Source organism: Melanerpes formicivorus, unplaced genomic scaffold (genome assembly GCF_026170545.1).
Source record: "Melanerpes formicivorus ecotype bairdi unplaced genomic scaffold, bMelFor1.0.p_v2 SCAF_11, whole genome shotgun sequence".
Classification (NCBI taxonomy): Eukaryota; Metazoa; Chordata; class Aves; order Piciformes; family Picidae; genus Melanerpes; species Melanerpes formicivorus.
In genome coordinates, this window is record NW_027142363.1 from 4,294,072 (window position 1) to 4,316,164 (window position 22,093).

General features: G+C 39.0%; 1 protein-coding gene across 1 annotated transcript in view; it reads right to left on the minus strand.

Annotated features, from left to right (window-relative positions):
- The window catches only part of ROBO2 (roundabout guidance receptor 2), a 450,032-nt gene that overhangs the window by 263,330 nt on the left and 164,609 nt on the right, over positions 1-22,093 (minus strand). The window lies entirely within an intron of this gene.

The following is a 22,093-nucleotide window of genomic DNA, read 5'->3' on the forward strand; positions in this document are numbered from 1 at the left end:
ACTGAGACAACCTTGCTGCCCCCTCCCTTAGTCTGGGAGAATAATCTGGTGTTTCTCCCAGGTTTATCTGGGAATATGAAGGAAGTATAATTTATCAAGTTTTTGGTTGTTTTGTTGCTCCCCCCCCCCTTTTATTACTAAGCTTGCATAAATTATTGATAATTGGTAATAATTGGTAATAAGCTTGCATAAATTAATGGGAACTATTAAGTTCCCATTAAACAAGGCTGTCCTGTAAAATCAAACAAACAGCAACCAAAAAATATCAGGAATGCTCCTCATTTAAATGTAGAATGAGCTAGTTTTATAAGCCAGGTGGGTTCCACTGATATTTGTTTGTTTCCACAGAGAACAATTAATAAAAGCTGGCCTTCTGAGAATACTTAAATTGTTTCATCGATATTCAGCTCTTGAAACAATGAGATGCTTAAACAATGTGGTTTAAAAATACATACACTTGTAAACTGGAATATCTAAAAAATACTAAAAGTCCATCTTTTTAGAACAGAATTAAACCAAAAAACAAACCACCAAGGCAAGCATAAAACCCACAGCCAACCTTCACACATACTGCCTGCCTTGGAGGCATAGAGGGGCCCTGTGTTGTTGAAGACAGTTTACAATCTGCATAATTCCTAATGGTTCAGCAGGATGCTGAGGATCAGGATTCCTGGATTCCTTCTCCAGCTCTGTCACAAAACACAACTGGCACTTTCCTTCTTTGTCTTGCTATTGCAGTTTGTAAAGCTGAGCTCTTATTTACAAGCTCACATATTTAGTATGATGATGTTTACAATGTGCTTTGAAATGCCCAGACATAAAGTGTTATATGAGTGCAAAAATATCATTTATTGTTATTATTCAACTAATTTTACCATCTGCACCCAAGCAAAATGAAGCAGGCAATTTGTATCTTGCAACCAGTCTTTTAAATAGGTTCCCACACTTATGCCACTTGAATTCAACATCAATGCAGCAGGGTAAAATAGAGCACTTGGCTCATTCCTGCAGTCCTAATTTATTTTCGTCTTGCCGGTTTTTGTTTTCATATTAACTTCCAACAATGATTGCCTACGTGGATTTTTCCAACTGCTTGACACCTGTATAATGTAAATCCTTTTTGTTCATAAAGAAAATGCACTCCTTCCCACAGTCTGAAACAATATTTTGAAAATCTGAAACACATTTTTTTTGTGACTTCTGCAGGAAAACGGTGATGAGAGAGACCAATTAGTTCTGTGGGCAATGTGGTGATTTTTCTTACTTCTTTCATATTGCTTCCTTTCTAACTGAGGCACTTTGCCCATTACAGCATGAAGATTCTCAAACTTCCAGTGGCAGATGAAAATAACAGACACACTGATTTTAGAATAATTCAATGTTGCTTTTCATGCAGAGATTCATCAGTAAGCTTTTTTCCAAATGTTTGACTTGATACATGACTTAACTATGTGAATTCAGAATATTGCATTTCATGCTTTAGGACTAAGACAAAAGAAAAGAATAAATACATTGTCTGAGTATCAAAGACTAAAACTTACTACCCCAAACTCCCATGAATGCCATTGCTTTTCACAACTTCCAGTGTATTGCTGTACTTGGATCAGGTCAAAGATTACAAGCTGGCAATATTAGATTTTACAGACTTATACAAATAAATATGAATTATCATTCCCTGTGGGAATAGGGCTGATTTGTAATGTGGAAAGCAAGTCTGGAGAAATCATTAGTACTTTAGATAAGCTGAAATAAGATGTCTCAGAAGGAGAAAGGAGAAAAAGAAAAGAAGGCTTCCTTTTAAGTATTCAGATCACACAAATCAGCTTTTGCTCCACATTGGAATGGTTTCTAGGTGGGTAAAAAATTGAAGTAAGGATTCATTGCATTGAGTAATTTAGCAACTCTGCTGGAAGCCATAAAGTAACTAAGCACAAAACAGCCAGTACTTAATAAGTCTCAATTTTAATTCTGATTGAGAAGCAAAATATGATACCAGGGTGGCTAGCATCGAAGTGACCGCTTAAATGTGATGCATGGTTCTAAAATGCAATTAAGCATACACCCTACAGAGGTCTTTTTTAAGCTAAAGCAAAAAATACCAAGAGGTATAAAGTGAAAAAAACCTAGAAACCTCCCCCCTACCCTGCCCCCCCCTTAAAGACCAGTTACAAAAAAACCTTCATATAATTTACTAAACTGGGAGCTAGAATCTAAGTTTTTGAATCTATTTAGAGAGCTCTTCTGCTTTACAGTTTCTGTAAAAACACATATTGCTTTTAAAACCTATTATTTTAATTTCATAGCAATTAAGGCTAAGTTCCCTTTCAACATATAGCATACAAGTCAAGTCAGTCTAAAAGATTCTCCATATCTGACTTACCTGCAGTAATTCTCCAATACAAATTAAGTGAAATCGTTTTTTACAATTTGAGGGCCATAAAACACTTATTAAAGATAAAAGGAAGTTATTTGGCTATATTGGACTCTGCAAGATGCAGCATGTGCAACAGAATGAAACAGAAATTTCAGTGATAGAAAATCATCATCTTTCTCTCTTGATAGTATAATAACCTTTTAAATCATGCTTGACATTTGTAAGTTGAGTGAGTTGGCAGCCCTGTAAAATCTATGTGGTAATATATGTAGTAAACCCTTTCTGGAGCAGTAATCTCATTGCTTTGTCTAATGGCTCTCACTTCATGTGGCCTACTTGTCCCCATGAGACTTATCTGACTCTGCTTTTCCTGAGCCACTGGTTGCTAATGTTCCTTATTACAAAGAAAGCAGGAAAGTGCCTGAAGGCAACGGCTACTCTGCTAGTGGTACAACGACCAGCAACCTTCTGCTGAGGCCTTTTTTCCTCCCCTTCTCTCTAAAAAACCCACGTAAAATATGCACATGTGTAATAAAGGGATTGCTTTGTGTCTGAAGGAAAAAAAAAAGGGGGGGGAGGAAGGAAAAAAAAAGCCAATATGACAGTGCTCTTTACACTGCTCCAGTTGCTAATCTGACAAGCTCCATCTGGTAGACAGACCTTTTATCTTCTCATCACCCTAAATCTCTGAAGGAAAGTGGACACTGGTGGCATATGTGCATTGTTGGTTTCTATGCTTAATGAGGTACACAATTTATAGGTCTAAGTGGAGAAACATTATTTAAACTTAGAGAAGGAAGGAGTGTGATGCCATAAAGCAGGCACTCTGTATTTTTTTTCCTCTTGCAGCAATCGTTCACCTGGACAAACATCATATCATAAGCAAGAGTATTACAAATCCTCAATTAATTCATACATCTCTACCTGAATTATCTACCAGATTAAAGCATATCTATCTAAATGTTTTCTTGCCAGTGAATTTACCTTACCTAGGTGACTATTTCATGTGTGTGCTAATTGTTCTGTGCTGTTAACTATGAAGATTCTTTTTGTGTGTGTAAACTTTAACCATGTGGTCTTATGATAAAACCCATTTCCCATAGTGAATGGCATCACAGAAATATACCTGTAATATACCCTGCTGTGAAGTTTGTTATGAACTCAGCTTTAGAAGGTTATATTACTACCTACTCAGACAGCATTTCGATTCAATACAACTAATTTCTGTCATTTGGGGCAAGAGTCTTATAAGGTAGTGGTTAAATACATATGCTCCTGGTTGACTCTGGTTTTCTGCAGGTATTGTGTGATACCTCTCAGAGAGTAACTTCTTTCAGACCACCAATATTTCTTTTTTTGTATGTTCTAGCTGATATGATAAGGTCAATATTCTACATATTCTATAACTGTTATTGCAACTGGCTGAACATTTCCTGTATGTCATAGTCCAACACTTTGATGACACATGAATTAAAAACATACCTGAGTGGTTTTTTTTGCCATCCACACTTATTCCCAAAAGGCTTAATATATTTTAAGAGCTTAAATGACATTTCTGAAGATCCTCCTTTATAACTGGTATGAAACACGGTAACCAAACACATGCCCTGATCTCCAGCAAGTGTAACTTACTGCTGATCTCATAACACAGAAAGCCATTTTAGTTTTGCTGAAGTGTTTGCAGCTGCCCAACACTGAAATCTTGCACCAATCTGCTATGTGAGTGAGATGTGGCAATGAGGTGGAGATCATACCTGGTCACCAACAAACACAGAGAGGAGTCTTCCTTTCACTTCTAACAGGCTGAGCAAGTTCCAACTTCCAGAACATTTCTCACTACAGTAACACTAAATGCATGACTGCTGACATTACATGAAACCTTCCTTATATTCCTCCTATGATGTATGTTTCACTCATTGTCAGTTTCAGGCAATGAACATCATAAAATTAATATTCCCAACTGGAGATAGTAAAGTATTTTCTCTGCTACCAAACAGCAATGTCCTCTGTACATACCCTTGGGAGAACTCCAGCAGGATCCCAAGACCTGTGCAATCACTGGATGGACTGCACTGAGTTGCTCTCTCAAACTGAAAAATCCATACTCTAAATCGGTTCCTACAGTTCTTGTGGCAGCAAAGTCCTCAGTATCCTCCCAGGGCCTCTGATGATCCTTCTCCTCCCAGTGCTCACAAAATTCCTGCCTATGCATCATGCTGCAAAGGTTCCCCTCACAAAGAAAAAAAGAGTATTTAACTACTCATTAAAGACTGAAGGAATAGTCTTCTTAGTACTTTGCCTCTCATTTCCCTTAATACTCCTTGCCTTTTAGCTAATTTTTCCCTTTTAGATTCCTTCCTGCCCTACATTTAGCTCTCTACTGCTCTTTTTTTTTCTTGCTCTATTTTCTTCTGCTTTCCTTAGCCTCTACCTTCTACCTTGCGGTTTGCTTTACCTCTATCCATAAATTCCTTCCTCTGCTGTCTCCTGTCCATAGGTTATTGAATTATCATCATTGCTGCACCATTCTATCCATTTCATAATTTTAAACCTTTCTTTGCTCTATTTTCTGCTGTTTTCCCTCAAATACTCAGCATTTTTCCCTTTCATACATTTTATTCCCTCTGCAGATAGTTCTGTGTAATTCCCAAATTAGCTGATGTTTATCATTTTTCATACAAAACACCTAATATTGGTAACCTGGGGTGGGGGGGGAAGAGTGTGAGGACGATGCCAATGCCTCTTCCAGAGTAGGAAAAACACTGATACATAACAGCCACTGCTCAGATTAATTTCCCCCAGAAACAATAGAGAATCTGGAAGAATCCACAGGCATAAAGGATATTTTTTTCCAAGTGCTTCATGGTTTGCAAGAAGACCACAAGACTGGGGGAGACAGCTATCCCAGTGCAAATATTGAATGTAAGGCAAATCATCTTTCTCCAGAAGTTTTTGGTTTGTTCTGTTGGGTTTTTGTCATTTCTTTTTTATTTTTTAAGTTACTATTGGTATTATATCAAAAGAAGTTTGTTCATGTTGTTCATGTTTCTGCTCCCAGAGACTCAGGGAGCACACTGCCAGTGCCCTCTGCCTCCAAACGTCAACCCACCAAGTCAAGACTCCAGAAACACAGACTGACTTGGTTTGAGCTTGGATTTTGAAATGTGTATGAGCTCTTTGCTGCAAACTGCGAGCCTCAATGCTGCCTGTCATAAGGCCCTCAAGGATTCCAGAATCATACTTTTTTTTTCAGCCATGAAAGCTTCTGACTTGTTGATAGACGAGCCAGCAACGCAGGCCAAATATATCAGAGCCATGGATACTGTGATTTCAGTTGCCTAGAAGTCCCCAGGCAAAATGGCCAGAGTCTCTGTTGTGTGGCAGTGAAGGTTTCTTGAAATCAAAGTGCTTCTGCATGTCCTGAAGAAAAACTGTTCTGCCAGAATACTCCCAGCTAATTCTACTTCCAATTTAAGGAATGAATTCAGAGATGAGGTGGCAAAGGCAAGAAAGTGTATTCACTTGCCTTCCACATAGTCCCTGCTTTCTTCATTACTCTGCCAGGATAGCAGATGCATTACAGAAATCCTTCCCCTCCCAAATTACAAATGCAATAAACTACTTGAGGTTTCATATACCAGAGACAGATATTGCACTCTGAATGATCCATGACCCTTCCCACTACAGTTGTTTCAAAGGGCAACATCCTCATACTCATACATTTCTGTGTGTTTCTCATACATTATTCATAATACTGTCCTTTGCTAGAGACTTGGCACTTAGCAACTGAACAAAAAGTAGAACAGATAGGTAACTTCCACCTTGACATATTTGTCTCTAATGCAAATATGAATAATGAAGAAAGGCAATACAGGAGGCAAATAAAATCTTAATACAATGGGTCTTTTGTTCTCTGCCATAATTATTCAATATCTTTTGTCTTTGCAGGAACTCATATGAAAATGTGTTTTCAAGACCTAATGTATTCAATTTGATACTGGCCATAAAACTGCCAAACTATGTCATGACCAATGGGCAGTGCATTACCATGCTTGGGAAATGCTTCACACATCCAAGAGCTTCTGCCCCTGGACATCAGCACAATGAGGTAATTGTCCACCATCTGATGTATCATGACTGAGTCACAGTGCCTGTCCATTCCTTGGTCTCCAGTCACAGCAAGCAATGCATTTCACCAAACTCTTGGAGTGAAATAAAACCCAACAAAACACTTTGTTAAATCTTTACCTAAAAGCAGTTCTATGTTGTTACATGTATAAAGCCATAACAATTATGAATAAAGGATTAAAGTTTTGTCCATCTACCTTTGGTGTTCATTCATCTTGTTTTGTGTTCCCCAGCCTTGTGCATTGCCTTCTCCCAGACCATTACAAGACAAAGTGTTATGTTGCCAGGGATTTTTGAAGATGAACTGAGCATAGCCACAGTGCTCATGGAACAGACTTGCAAGGTTCCCATGCCAAACTGTAAACACCAAGTCCCAAAACAGGAAAGCCCATTTTGGTTTGGCCTATTTAAACCAAAGCACATAATTTAATGGCACTTTTCTTCTAGTCTGAAGGGAACACCACAGAATAGAATAAACCAGGTTGGAAAAGACCTTTAAGATCATCAAGTCCAACACTATCTAATCAAGTAAACCATGGCAACAAGCACCCCATCCAGTCTCTTCCTAAACACCTCCAGTGATGGTGACTCCACCACCTCCCTGGGCAGCACATTCCAATGGCAAATCACTCCTGTGAAGAATTTCTTCCTAACATCCAGCCTAAACCTCCCCTGGTGCATCTTGAGACTGTGTCCTCTTGTTCTGGTGCTGGTTGCCTGGGAGAAGAGACCAGACCCCTCCTGGCTATGACCTCCCTTCAAGTAGTTGTAGAGAGCAAGAAGGTCTCCCCTAAGCCTCCTCTTCTCCAGGCTAAGCAACCCCAGCTCCCTCAGCCTCTCCTCATGGGACTGTTCTCCAGACCTCTCACCAGCTTTACTGCCCTTCTCTGGGCAGGTTCCAGCAACTCAACATCTTCTGCCACTTGGAAAGTTTGCTTACCACACCAAACTATAAACAGCTCTTAGACCATCATATACTGGCTTACAGTCTCACTGAAACTTGTCTTTGTGGACATAAGTGTGGCAAATTGTTATGGGCATGAACAAATTTGAGATTATTATCTTTGTGGCCCACTATGCATTTACTGCTGTCCTTTTACAGGAACTCCTGTGGAAGTTTGATCTTGCTTGGATGGTGTGCAACAAGACAGGATCACATCTGCGTTTGAATGCATTTTGTCCAAATTCTACCACAGCTAGCAATTCCTCAGCTGATTATTCACAGAGGCCATCAGGCCTGTGGCTGTCACATGGTCAAACAAGGAAAACAGCACAACAGGAATGTTAATTAGTATAGCATAAGCACCATCATAATGAACTCTAATTGCTTGTCAGTGGCAGTTGCCATAAGGTGCAAGATCTACACCAGTTCTTGCACCCGTGGCTATGGCTACAGGTATTGCCACAGCTAAACATGGGCCCCAATTAGACAACTCTTATTAATATTGCCCGTTTATCAAGCAAGTATTACATACATTTGTGTCACCTTTATGATTTGGCATTCTTATGTTTCTGAGCACCATGTGAAAAAAAATCTTCACAATTCTCCTGATTTGCTGCCATTTGAACCATCTCCCACAATAGTGAGAAACAATTTCGTGCTTGACCAGTTTCTTAGTCACATATTTGATCTCAGTATTATAAGAGAAAAAAAAAAAAAAGGCAGGAAAAACAAACTACAAGAGGTTTTAGGCACTGAAACATAACTGAATTTAACAAAAGCTAATGTTTTCCTCACAAAAGTGTTGTCACCAAACCTGAAAATATTAACAATCCTTTTAAACCAATTCTGATAAACTCTTGAGAAGACAATACTTTCCTCAAAAGCTTAACAATCTTGCAAGGAAGCCTTTGAAATAAATGCAAAATAAAGAGATCACACATTACTTAAAGCAGATTCCATTACGCTTGTATCATCCAGACTCTTTTCTAAACAGTGGATATAAATTACGCTGATTAACATCACAGTCTGAGGTGATCTGAGGAGGAAAATGGATTATGATCTGCAAAAGATGAACAGAGACATCAAAGCACTTAGTTACCACATCTGAGCTGCAGTCATCTTTTAGAATGACACTCCAAAGTACTGTCAGGGTAGTGAAATCTGGGCAAGTTGCTATCTGAAAGACTGCAAATTCCTCTTTCACAAGAGGAAAATAACATACTCCCGCCCCTATTTTGTGCCTTTCAACCTCTCCAATCACATCTACATCACAAAGAGATGTCGTTGTTTAGAATCTCAGATTTCCTCCAACTGCTTAGACATGCTTTAATTTGTATTATTACTTCAGCTACTAAGAATCAGGGGAAAGCAGAAGGACTGTCCTATTTGGAAATGGTTATTTCACCAAATTCTGTGTATCTCAGAGACCTAAAAGACACCCATCATGTTAACATCTACTTTGACATAGATTGAATAATACTAATGAAAGATAGCCAAATGCAAATGACAAACTTTAACTGCCTCCAAACCAATCAAGTACCCAGAGATCACATCTCAAACATTTTCCACATAAAGGAAGATGGAATGGCAGTGATAGTTCACCAAAGCTGACTTTATCTTCTTGTTCTTAGGAGGAGGAAAACCAGCAAGGGATATTGTAGCTTATAGAAAAGAGTTGTAAAATACAAAATGGTAAGTATTTCCCACTGAAGTACTAACATAAACTTTTGCTATAGTCAGCATTCCACCATGTATCCTAGAAGGAATGAGTAGTTCATACAAGAAAAAAGGAGTCACTTCTGAGGGTACAGTTAAATCGTGGGACGATGTGTCTTGGGTAGGTATGGTAAACAGCAGGTACAAACACTTTGCTGTAAATCTAACAGTCTGAAGTAAATCTAAAAGTCCCATCAGTGATATACACTGTCAGAGTTTAGCATACTATCCCTGGTGCTTTGGTATTCCAAGAACAAAAAGCAGCATTTTTCAAATACTCATCACTGAAGACTGAAGTAAATATTTAGTCTATTATGATCTGAGTTCCGCTCACGAAGGTCAAACAAAACTACTGGAAAGACACCATGAAATCATACATTTTAAACCTTGAGGAGCTCAAATCTGACACAATCCAGCTGTATTTCCTTTTTCTTCATCTTCTTGGAATCTTTGTCTTTCATTTTTCACTTTCTTCCTAAAGCCAGAAAGTGCCTCAGTCTGTAAACTAAATTGCCCTGCTACCCACAGATATGTCAGTCCTTGTAAAGCAGAATGTTCGTTACCAAAGTGGACATCCAGATGAGCATACCACTACCTGATTGCAAAAATGAAAGATTGATTGATGTTCTTAGTACATCTCACACTAAATATTGATAAAGATTTAATTTTAAGTGTTTTTCTCCACTGTTTTCTCTTCCTCTGATTTCCATTTTGAAATGTTCCAAGCATCTGCACAGAAAATGTTTTAAACCAAAATGACTGCAAGGAGGGTTTTCCTTGTTTTTATTCCAATATTTTTTGTTCTTTCTAATAGATTGAGATATTTTTGACTATTTTTCGAAGTTAAGAAATAAGATTACTTCTACTATCTTTTAACTGAAGTTCAGACATTACTTCACTCTCCCTTTACAAGGAAAGGGCTTTATGAAGCAATCAACATCTAATCAAGCTACAGAATTAGAAATCATCTATTGAAAATAAGTATGTACATCTCAGTTCTTCTGTTAGAAGTACTCATACAGCAGGCACTGTAACATGGCACTAAAATAGATTTTAAAATTAGCAGGTTTTCTAATAGGTCTAGGAAATTAAGAGGATGAAAATGAAAAGTACTCAATGTTCCTAACAAAATCCATGTTTAACCATTAAAAAAATAAAGTTCTGACAAAGAAAAAAGAAAAGAACATGTAGCAATGTCAACATGTTACTATTTTTCCTCTACTATGTCCCCAATATCTCACCTCATACAAATACTACTACTTTCATTGTTGGAATGACTGGACTTGGAATGTCAACCACAGCTCTGCAATAAGGTTACTCATAGAATCAATAAGGTTGGAAAAGACCTCAGAGACCATCAAGTCCAACCTGTCACCTAACACCTCATGACTAACTAAACCATGGCTTCGAGTGCCACGTCCAATCCCCTCTTGAACACCTCCAGGGATGGTGATTGTACCACCTCCCTGGGCAGCCCATTCTAACAGCTAACAACTCTCTCTGAAGAACTTTCTCCTCACCTCGAGCCTAAATGTCCCCTGGTGCAGCTTGAGACTGTGCCTGGGAGAAGAGACCAACCCTCTCCTGGCTACAACCACCCTTCAGGTAGTGGTAGAGAGCAATAAGGTCTCCCCTGGGTCTCCTCTTCTCCAGGCTAAGCAACCCCAGCTCCCTCAACCTCTCCACATAGGGCTTGTGCTCAAGGCCTCTCCTCCACCTCGTTACCCTTCTCTGGACACGTTCAAGTGTCTCAATATCCTTCTTAAACTGAGGGGCCCAGAACTGGACACAGTACTCAAGGCTTAACCAGTGCTGAGTATTCCAGTTCAAGACTTCTATTTCCTGGGTCCTCTGCTGAGTGAGACAGTTCTAACCATAAACCCACATATTGTGGCACAAACTGCCATCCTTTCTGTTAAAATTTTGAATAAAAAGAAAGTTTTTGGTAAGATTATCAGTGTAGGTTATTATTATGCCAACTACACTCATACAGCATCCTGCCATACTACTTGGTCTAGTCAAGTCTTCTGTATTCAGTCATAGTCAAAAAACAGTAGAGGTTCCAAGAGAGACAAGAGCCAAGAGACTGAATAATTGAAAGAAAATAGCATGTATTTATATGACGAGGCAAGCATTAACAGCATCCTGCCACACCACTTGGTCTCGTCAAATGGACTAAGTCTGCAATTCCATGAGCCCCAGACCTACACAGACACAGTAAAATCCACTCCACTCCTGACCCCAGTTAACAGACATGCATGAAACATCAGGGGTTATAAATCTTCCTATGACACCAAGATTGTTTCACATCTACTGCAGTTAATGCTTATAACATCGTCATGTCTGAATTCCACTTCCAAAGAGGACATATCTTTTAAAGCAGGCAGGATAGCAGAAAAAAAAAGAGCAGTGGTATTTTTGTAAATGGTAAGCTTTGACTGCCAATGACTTAGAAAGCAGTTTATTTTGAAAACAAACATTCTCAAGATCTTTGATGGCATATTCATCAATCCATCTGTTTCACTGCAAGTTCTTTGAAGTGCAAGTGGCTTATAACATCATGTTACAACAATTGATGAAGTTTTATAATCTCTCTTGCTCTTTTGTGCTCTGCTGAATGGTGAAAAGGGGTTATAAACTTTACTTTTCCATCCAAACAGCATTGACAATTAGATGTTTTCATATGTTGTAGAGTCCCTGTTTCAGGGTGCCCTTTGCAATGGATGATAAAGCATGAACCCTGTTGCTGCTTCACAACAGAAGTCCAGAGTTGATAGAACAGCCTTTACTACAAGATTGTCACATTGTCTATTATAACATGTATGAGGAGGAGACTCAGGGGTGACCTTATTGCTCTCTACAATTACCTGAAGGGAGGTTGTAGACAGGCAGAGGTTGGTCTCTTCTCCCAGGCAGCCAGTACCAGAACAGGAGGACACAGGCTCAGGTTGCACCAGGGGAGGTTTAGGTTGGATGTTAGGAAGAAGTTCTATACAGAGAGAGTGATTGCCCATTGGAATGGGCTGCCTGGGGAGGTGGTGGAGTCACCATCATTGGAGGTGTTCAGGAGGAGACTTTATTAGAATAAACCAAACCAGGTTGGAAGAGACCTTCAAGATCATCGTGTCCAACCCATCAACCAATCCAACCCACCCAAACAGCTAACCCATGGCACCAAGCACCCCATCAAGTCTCCTTCTGAACACCTTCAATGACGGCGACTCCACCACCTCCCCGGGCAACCCATTCCATAGTGCAATCACTCTCTCTGTATAGAACTTCTTCCTAACATCCAACCTGAACCTCCCCTGGCGCAGCCTGAGACTGTGTCCTCTTGTTCTGGACTGTGTCCTCTTGTTCTGGACTTGATGGGGTGCTTGGCGCCATGGTTTAGTTGTTTAGGTGGGTTGGACGCGATGATCTTGAAGGTCTCTTCCAACCTGGTTATTATTCTATTCTAACACTGCCAGAATCTCAGAAGTCTCCAGTGTCTCAAAAGTCCCTTATTGCCTAAAGTAGCTGATTATATGCACTATATCTTATCTTGCCCATTAACCCACTTAAGCAATAAAATTCAGCCTCGTACACAAGCTAAAAATATTCCCCTATATAAAGCACTAAAACCAGTTCCCTAGAAAAGCAAATCCAGCATGGCCGAAGGTCCAGCTTTTGCAAGATGTTTCTTTTGGCACTCACATGATGCTTTGTTTTATTCTTCATAAACAAGTTCACAGCTTGTAGTAGTTTGCAGAATGGCAGCTGCTACAATATTTTTTTCTATTTCTTTCAATAAATCCAGGCATTAGTTAGAGAGCTACTGAATGCAATCCAACTACAGCTTAGAATGATCAGGAAAACAGTTAAATAAAAAAAAAGAAGTAGTTTAAAATGTATATGCTGCTGTGCTCCAGAAATAAAAACTGAATAAATGAGTAAGAAAAAAACCCATGACCCTAACTGTATAACAGACAAACTACAAAACTCAGTAAGAACCTGAAATAAGCCTTATGTTTCACACTGTTCTATAATAAGCTAGCTATTGGATGTGTGTTTGACACTTCTCTCTCAGCTGGAATTAAACCTGCCTAACTCTTTTTTTGCTGGATTTATACAACTAATAAGGATTCTCCAACAGCTCAAGTGACAGATATATCTTGAACAGCAGGTTCAGAGCTCTGTGACCAGTGATGGTCCTACAAGACGACATCCTGAAAGCTGTGAAGTGTTTGCAGCTGTGCATATATTGTGTTAGTAATTCTATACATTCATTCTGGCAGCATTTGATCTGCAGGTCTGGTTTTCTTAACGAGTATGCTGGAGCATCTTATCACAATCAAAAGCAAATTTTATAACTTGGCAGAGAAGCCAAGAACAACTGAAATGTTTCAGAAGCTTCTGGATGCCTACATTTATTCTCTGTGCAGGTTTAAGACAATTCATCAAGTAGCCCACAATGAAACTGTTGTCTTTGATTGGGTGGTGTGGAGAGGAAGGGGGTGAAAAGCATAGCATCTCTGCACTCTTCCCACTGTCAACTCCACAGCAATTCCTCTTTAAAAATAACTGGAAAACTCTGGGTGGTCTGGTAGAAAGCAAGCAAATGGGGATGTGATTTTTAGTTTCAAATTCTAGACAGATGGACTTGGAAGTCTCTAAATTGCAAAAAATAAACCTGCTGTTCATAATTGCCTCATCACATAAATACATTCTGTTTTCTTTCAATTATTCAGCCTTTTGGCTCTTTTGTCTTCATAGCTGAAGAACAGTAGAGGTTCAGGAATACAGAAGACTTCGATGTACAGAAGTACACTGGTTAAACGTGTCCTCAGTCCAAATGGGTGTAATATAAATGACCCATGGAGGGAACTGAAATAAATATATTCTCAAATGTTGTATCACTTGTTCTATAAGAGGGTTCTGAATATCCTGCCATCCTCTGTTACACATTCACAGATGAAAAACAAACAGCAACTCATTTTGCTGAGGAAGTGTTATGAAAGGACTACAAGGTAACTTGAAAGTAGTCATGCTCTTCCTGCCCCAGATTTAACTTCACTACAGTAACAGAGGATAACTGTCAGTCATGTCTCAGCACCCACATCAATCTACCTTGCATGCAAGAATCCCTTAGTAGAACCTCTTACTCTGCTTACACTTGACCAGGTATAATAGCAGCTTATTTTGTGGTTCTTTTTGTGTGTGTGTGTCTGGATTTCTTCTTTCTCCAGTTAACTGTGGAAATAAATCTGCTATGACTTCAGGCAAATCTGTGGTAAGACGCTGAAAGAGTATCAGCTCTCCAGTAATGTCTGTTGCTTCAGTGCCTCTATACACTGGATTAAACCAGAACACAGGAAAAAAATAGTATCTGCAATTTACTCACAAAATCCAGGCTCCTTGATACCTTTAAACCCTTGCCAGGAAACTTTTCTGTTTGAAGCTACAACATTCCTACTAGCTGCAGCAAGCTTCAGTACCCTTGCCTTTGTGGACACCATATAATCAATCAACACTTGACTTTCACTGGACTCTCAAGGCTCCTTGGTTCACACAATCTCTTCCTGTGATATATTCAATTACAAGGAAGATACTAGCTAGGGCACTTGCTTCCCTCACCAAATGTAAGTTTGTTCTTGTTGGGTTTTGTTTATTTTGTATGGAAGCCAGCAGTCAGAAACAATGTTTATGCTGTTATTACAGCTCCTCTGTAATATGCTCTGGTACAGTTAGGAGTCCATAGGAAATAAGATAACAAAGTCCTCAAGGATTCCCCCATACTCTTGCATTAAGAATTATACATCCAGAAAACACATAACTATTTCCTAACTAAGGAAACTCAAGAAAGTCTTATCAGACCATGGCATATCACATGGGGCTACAGCCATTTGCCAGAGGGGATTGTGGATATCTCTTTGTAAAACCAATCTCCTTTGCTCAAGGGTAAAAGGTAGGCAACATCCACCCACATTATCAAAGGTTTAAAAAATTACATTAAAGCTAAGAGAAAATAGACTGAGGAATGCAGTGAAGAAAGAAGACTGTAAACCAGGGTTTACAAGGCAATGCTTCCATACAATGCACTGACACTGAATCACAAAGAGAATTTTGTTAAATCTAGAGGTGTTTAAGGACACCAGGTTGTTGGGTTGGACATGCACTTTACATTCTACAGTCTTTTCCCACAACACAACATTAATCTTTTACCAAATTCAAGGCCTACAACCAGTGAGGTAGACAAAGACAGTGGAAATTTGCTATTTGGAAAACTGCATTTTCATCCATACAGAAAATTTGATTTATGAAAGTGAATCCCAGTATTAATCTCTTGCGTAGTCATAGCAATCTTTTTCTCACACTTGTGGAGTCTGATTTACATCTTAGGCAAGAGTCAAGTACCAGTTTTGTCAGTAGCAGAGGGTTTGTGTTATTGGATTAAGAATGAGTCAAGTAATTCAATCATAGTGCACCTTGATTTAAAAGCAGTGTTGGTGTACATGGTGTAGTTCAGCCTGAGAATAGAGCTAAGTGCTACCATTTGCCATACATATGCAGCACCACGTCCCTAATGTAGATGTTTTGTGATCACTTTCAGGGATGGTGTGTTTCCACCACCTCCCTGGGCAGTCTGTTTCAATGCCTGACCACTCTTTCAGGGAAGCATTTTTTCCTAATACTGAATCTAAACCTACTTTGGTGAAACCTGAGGCCATTTCCTCTCACATTGTCATTTGTTACCTGGGAGAAGAGATTGAACCCCACCTCACTACAAACTCCTTTCACATAACTTTTTTCAGACTAAACCACCCCATTTCCCCAGCTGCCTCTCACAGGACTTTTTCTCTAGACCCTTTACCAGCTTCATTGTCCTTCTATGGAAGACTGGATCTAGTATGAACGACTGGAAAACACCACCAGCCACAGACGCTGCACCGTTCATCACAACTCTCTGTGCTCTGTCATTCAGCCACTTCTCAATCTACCAATGTCTGCTGCTGTCTTCTTCAGATGATTTGTCCATGTTTCTCTACCTTTAGTAGCAGAAGTCTGCACTGAAAGTTGGAATAGAATAGGAATAGAGTACACCAGAGCAGGTTGGAAAAGACCTTTGAGAGCATCAAGTCTAACCTATCACCCAACAGCATCTAATCAACTAAACCATGGCACCAAGCGCCCCATCCAGTCTCTTCCTAAACAGCTCCAGTGATGGTGACTACCTCCCTGGGCAGCCCATTCCAATGGCCAATGGCACCTGTCTGTATTCACAGAAAGAGTCATCTCCAAAATAAAATATTCCCCTGACAAAAAACAAACAATCAACACACCAAACCAAACCCCCAAACCAAAAGAAAACCAAAACAAACAAAGAAGCCTAAAATATTTTCAGGGAAAAAATTAAAATGTAGCTTCTGAAAGAATCCCAAGACATATATATATTCTAAATGAAATTGCACTCTGCCACCTTCACTGCAAAAGCTATCATCACACTGGTACTCATGAAACAGAAAAGAGAATTTATTTGGAAATAAAGAAAAGGTTTGAAGAGTTATCTGCACTGTAAAATTGGCCCACATTAAGGCATAATTAGCCTGGAGAGGAGGAGACTCAGGGGTGACCTTATTGCTCTCTACAACTACCTGAAGGGAGGTTGCAGACAGGCGGATGTTGGTCTCTTTTTCCAGGCAGCCAGCATCAGAAAAAGAGGACACAGTCTCAGGCTGTGCCAGGGGAGGTTTAGGCTGGATGTTAGGAAGAAATTCTTCACAGAGAGAGTGATTGCCCATTGGAATGGGCTGCTTGGGGAGGTGGTGGAGTCACCATCATTGGAGGTGTTCAGGAGGAGACTTGATGAAGTGCTTGGTGCCATGATTTAGTTGCTTAGGTGGGTTGGATTGATTGATAGGTTGGCCGCGATGATCTTGAAGGTCTCTTCCAACCTGGTCTATTCTATTATGTGGCTCCCATTAAAAACTTACCATTTTCCAAGTGCTATGGCATAACTGATACTCTTGATACCCTGATATTTCTCTTTTCCTAGGGCAGCAGATGATATACTTGCTGTAATTGGGCAGTATTGTTACTGAAGAGCAACCACCATAAACTGATTTATTTAAAATAAGGAACAACTTGCAGTGTTCAGAGAAGAAATTCTAAATTAGGCATCTAGTAGTGGGATCCTATTATTAAGCAGCACATTCATCAAGAGAACATTGTAATTGTGACAGAGTGTCATAAAGGAGTATGCAGAGCTACAATGCCACAATAGGTGTGCAATTTTATATTCATGACTGATGAAAAAAAAAAATTCAGAAATAGATGCTTAGATTCAGATGCACTCCTACTTTCCCTAATGCTGCTCTTCTCTTTCACTTGATTCCAGGAAACATCCTTTAAATTAACTCCTTTGATCCAGACCTGCAGTGGGATTTTCACAAGCCTCTCGAACGGACTGATGCTGTGACAGTTAGTGAATCAATTGCCATTTTCTGATTCTGCTTTCTCAGCTGACCCACCACTGAATGCAGCTTCTTTTTACCATCTTTTTTGTCTGTAAAGCTGTTTTAGCTTCCTTCTGAGATGCTAAAGTGTATCATTTCCACTAGTTCAGTACAATTTCTGATACAGTTCCATTGTTTCCTTTGTTCACCAAAGATTAATTGGGTGGCTGAGTTACAATAATAACGGACTTCCAGGGATGAACCATTTACATAATTTACACTTTTGGTTAATTACAAAGTATGAAGCCTTAGACATCAAGTGGCAGTCAGGTGCATGAAATATCAACAGCACATAGACACTTGAGAACAATATTTAGGGAGCACCTCCAGAAGCAGAAATGAGACAAGAGACTAAGCTGCTCAATTTGAAAGGACACTTTGGCAAAGGCTGCTTTCTGTCTGACTACTCATTGCAAAATATTTGTTGGTTTGTTTTTGTGATGAGGAACCCCTTTGTCTTTATTTTTTTTTTGCTTTCACTAGTAATGCTTTTGGCTAATAAGACCATTTCTACTGCATTAATACCAAGATATAACTAATTGACAGTTTCCTACAGATTAACCTAAATGCAGAAGGAAGCACCACAAAAATCAGAGAGAATTCCCTTCGCTGAGTCCACTTAGAGATAAATGTGCTCATCTGAAATAAAAGCTTTACTTTTGGGGCTACACTAATGTGGTAATTATACAATTCTGTTTTAACTTCTCAACAACTGCCACACAAAATACAGCTAAAAACAGAAAAGAGTGACTCTGTGTAGCACTTTAAATGTGTAGCACTTTAAATGAGAGACTTCTCAGGATCTCAGGTAGTGATAGGACTAGGAGGAATGGAATGAAGCTGGAGGTGGGGAGATTCAGGCTGGAGGTGAGGAGGAAGATCTTCACCATGAGAGTGGTGAAGCTCTGGAATGGGTTGTCCAGGTAGGTGGTCGAGGCTCCATCCCTGGAGGTGTTTAATACCAGGCAGGATGAGGCTCTGGCCAGCCTGATCTGTCTTGGGGTGTCCCTGCCCACGGCAGGGGAGTTGGAACTAGATGATCCTTGTGGTCCCTTCCAACCCTGACTGATACTATGATAAACAAAATCAGAGATATTTGCAGAAGAGTTTACTCTTCTGAGATTTTCAACTTAATCCCCAAATGAAATGGTTTTGGATATGTGTTTAGGTAATCAAATAGACTTGGAAACTGATAAATTAGTATCTTGGCAGTTTTATTCTTCCTGGTAACCTCAAAAGGATTGTTTTAAGTGCAGCAAGCAAATTATGACCAATGAAACAACTTATTTGAATCACCTTTCTAGGCACTAACTGCATATTCTTAATTCATGAATTAAGAAAGCTGTAACCTTTCATTAAATGAGGTCTGTTAATTCCTGATAGAGAAAGTAGAGAATTGAAAGTCTCTATTCCTAATTATTTTTTGAGGCTTTTTTTTCTCCCCCCTCCTTGAAACACAGGCAGGTGAATTCCTTTGTGCCTTAGTTTACCCATATATAGAAAGGGAAGTCATAAGAAATCTAGGAATGTCATTTTTTGCTCCTTTCAAGATAAAGAACACACAGAAGCTCAGTGTCATTTCAGCACCTTACAGCACAACTTTTGCAGCTTCTTCAAGGTCACTTAAAACATGATGACCAGAATGGCCCTGTCTTCTATCAGCCAAGCCATCAGGCAAACAACAACACTGGCAAGAGAATGAGAGAACATTCTGTTTCATTTTATCATGAGGTTATATGTTGCCTATAGCTATGACTTTAAAATAGTTTTACAGGTCACTCTTTTGAGGTCTTGGAAACACAAGAAAATAAAAGTAATTGCAGAACCACAACCAAAACCTTTATGTCTTTTCCCAAAACACACATCATCTGGATACTAACCCAACAGCAATAGTAAACAGCTTCCCTACTTTTCCGTTCATCATTTCTACACATTATGAAAGGCAATGCACCCTGGTTTGTTATCATTAACACTTTATTCCTCTGAAGAAAAACTGGTAATATTCTGGAGGAATCAAAAATTAATAACTATTATCAACAGCTCACTCTTTTCTCTTCCTACTCTAAAAAGTTATTTAGAAGTACATGCATTATAACACAATTTGATCATAAAAAACAGTTTTGCAGCAATGGAACATTTTTACTCAGATTGAAATCAGTCACCTACTCCTCCTATTTCAGTGCTATTATTAACCAAAGAAATGCTTGCAAGTAAATGTTCCCTTAAGCTATCTGCTAGGAAATGCATTAGTTTACTAAATGAGGAGGGGAGAAAAGAACAAACAACAAAACCAAAATCCCAAACCCAAAAACCACAACAAAAAATAAACCCCAGAACTATAGGCTAAGAAAAGTCATAGAAAATATACATTATGTTACCTAATAAAGGTATTCAGAAGGCAAAACATGGATATCCCAAACCTGGATGTAAGATTGCATGAATATATATACAGCCTATGAAGAAACAATGAGAAAATGTACTGGGAAAGTAATGGGCAAAACGACATTTTTGCTATTATCCTATGCTCCTGAGCTTCCACACTACTTGATATAGAAGCATCCCTCATCCATGATATAGCTTTTGACATACAAATAATGAATTTTCTATCAAGCCTTCCTATTTTGTTGGTTTACACTATTTACTAAAGTCATCAGCTTTTTACAGGAGCACTAAAATCAGACAAAACAAAACACCCACAAACAAAATCCCCCCACCAAACCACAACCAAAAAATACAACCCAAAAGAGGGAAGATAATGGGTGCACTTCTGTGGTAAACAAGTTGTTTGAAAACATCACATCAAGCAGTGTATCTTGGTTTGCTTTACACAGCTCCACTGTTCTCTTAATTCTTCACCCACCTCCTACAAACACCTTTCTGGGTATTGCCTGATTAATTTCTATCTAGACAGAAGGCTCTGTTTTGAAACTGGCACACAAATAAATACACATAGGATGTTTCTTCTATATTTCACCCAAGGAAAATGTCCTGGAAGTTAACTTAATCATGAAGGAAAACAAAACTGTCCTTATTTATAATGTGACAAGCATCACAGTATTGATGAGTGCAGCAGGAGGTGGTTCGTGTGCTTTCAGTACCTTAACTGCAAAGCTATCTGTAGTACAGGTTAAAGTATATGTAGCACCAAATAAGAACTTTTCAGAACCTGCTCAGTCCTGCCAAGTTTCCCTTATTCCACTGAGACTCCTCTGAGTCTCATAAATAAAATTGCAAATTAAAATCCCTACAACAATCAGCAAAAAGAGTACTCTGAAATCAGAGGAAGAGATGATGATGGATCTCAGTCATGTTCCTCTTGAAAGAAATGGTGAGCAGGATCAGGCTGTGTGTACTGAATTAACATAAAGCCCATACACAAAAGGATTAACAAAACTAACCTCACAGTTAATGCCCCAGCCATGGTCATATTGCTGTCCTCCTGACATCCACCCCATTAATTGCACTTAATAGCTCGTGAGTCAGCAAATACAAAATGCAGGTGACAGCACTGGTAATTTGTCTATATATGTGAAGATGACTTCTTCAGAAAGAAATCATGTGGTATAATTAGTGGAGTTAGAATAGCCCCAAATAATCCGTACCATCTCTTCAGGAAACATTGCTTTTCTTAGCATGCACTAGCAGTACAGAAGTCTTATTTTCATTACATGTATCCCCAGTGTAATAAATTGTATGCCTAAAATTTCAGGGAGGGAGGGAAAATGCAATGCAATAAAGTGCTTCAGGTTATAATGGTAAAAGACTGATTTATTTGATATTACTTAGCTATCATGCCTGTATCATAAACAAAGATTATGATATCATAAATTAATCTTGAAGGAAGTGGATGAAATTTACTATTCGTGTCTTTAGAGCCTTTGGCCACAATGAAAATGCAGCTGAAATACAGAGAGACATAAGCTGTCCTTTATGTTATTTATGTAAGTCAACTTTTTCTTCCACACAAATTCAATTACTGTTTCTTCAGGATAAAAGCTTGCTGTGAATAAATGGTAATGGGAAGTGAAGAACAACAAAAATAAATCATAGTTTTGGAAGTCTGAGCTGTTTCTGCTCTTCTTGGTGCAGCACTTTTACTTTAAAAAAAAGACCCACTTACATACAAAAAAAAATCTACTCTGACTGAAAAAGTTTCTTAAACCAAAGGGTTTAGTGCAGCCTTTAATTTACAATGTTTCCTACAGATCAAAAATCTGTTCAAAAGGTCCCATTCCCACTCATAAAATTTGGTGATGGCAACATCAGCTTTCAGACAGCACCAGAACAAGAGGACACAGTCTCAAGCTGCGCCAGGGGATGTTTAGGCTGGATGCTAGGAAAAAGTTCTACACAGAAGAGAGTGATTGCCCATTGGAGTGGGCTGCCCAGGGAGGTGATGGAGTCACTATCATTGGAGGTGTTCAGGAGGAGACTTGA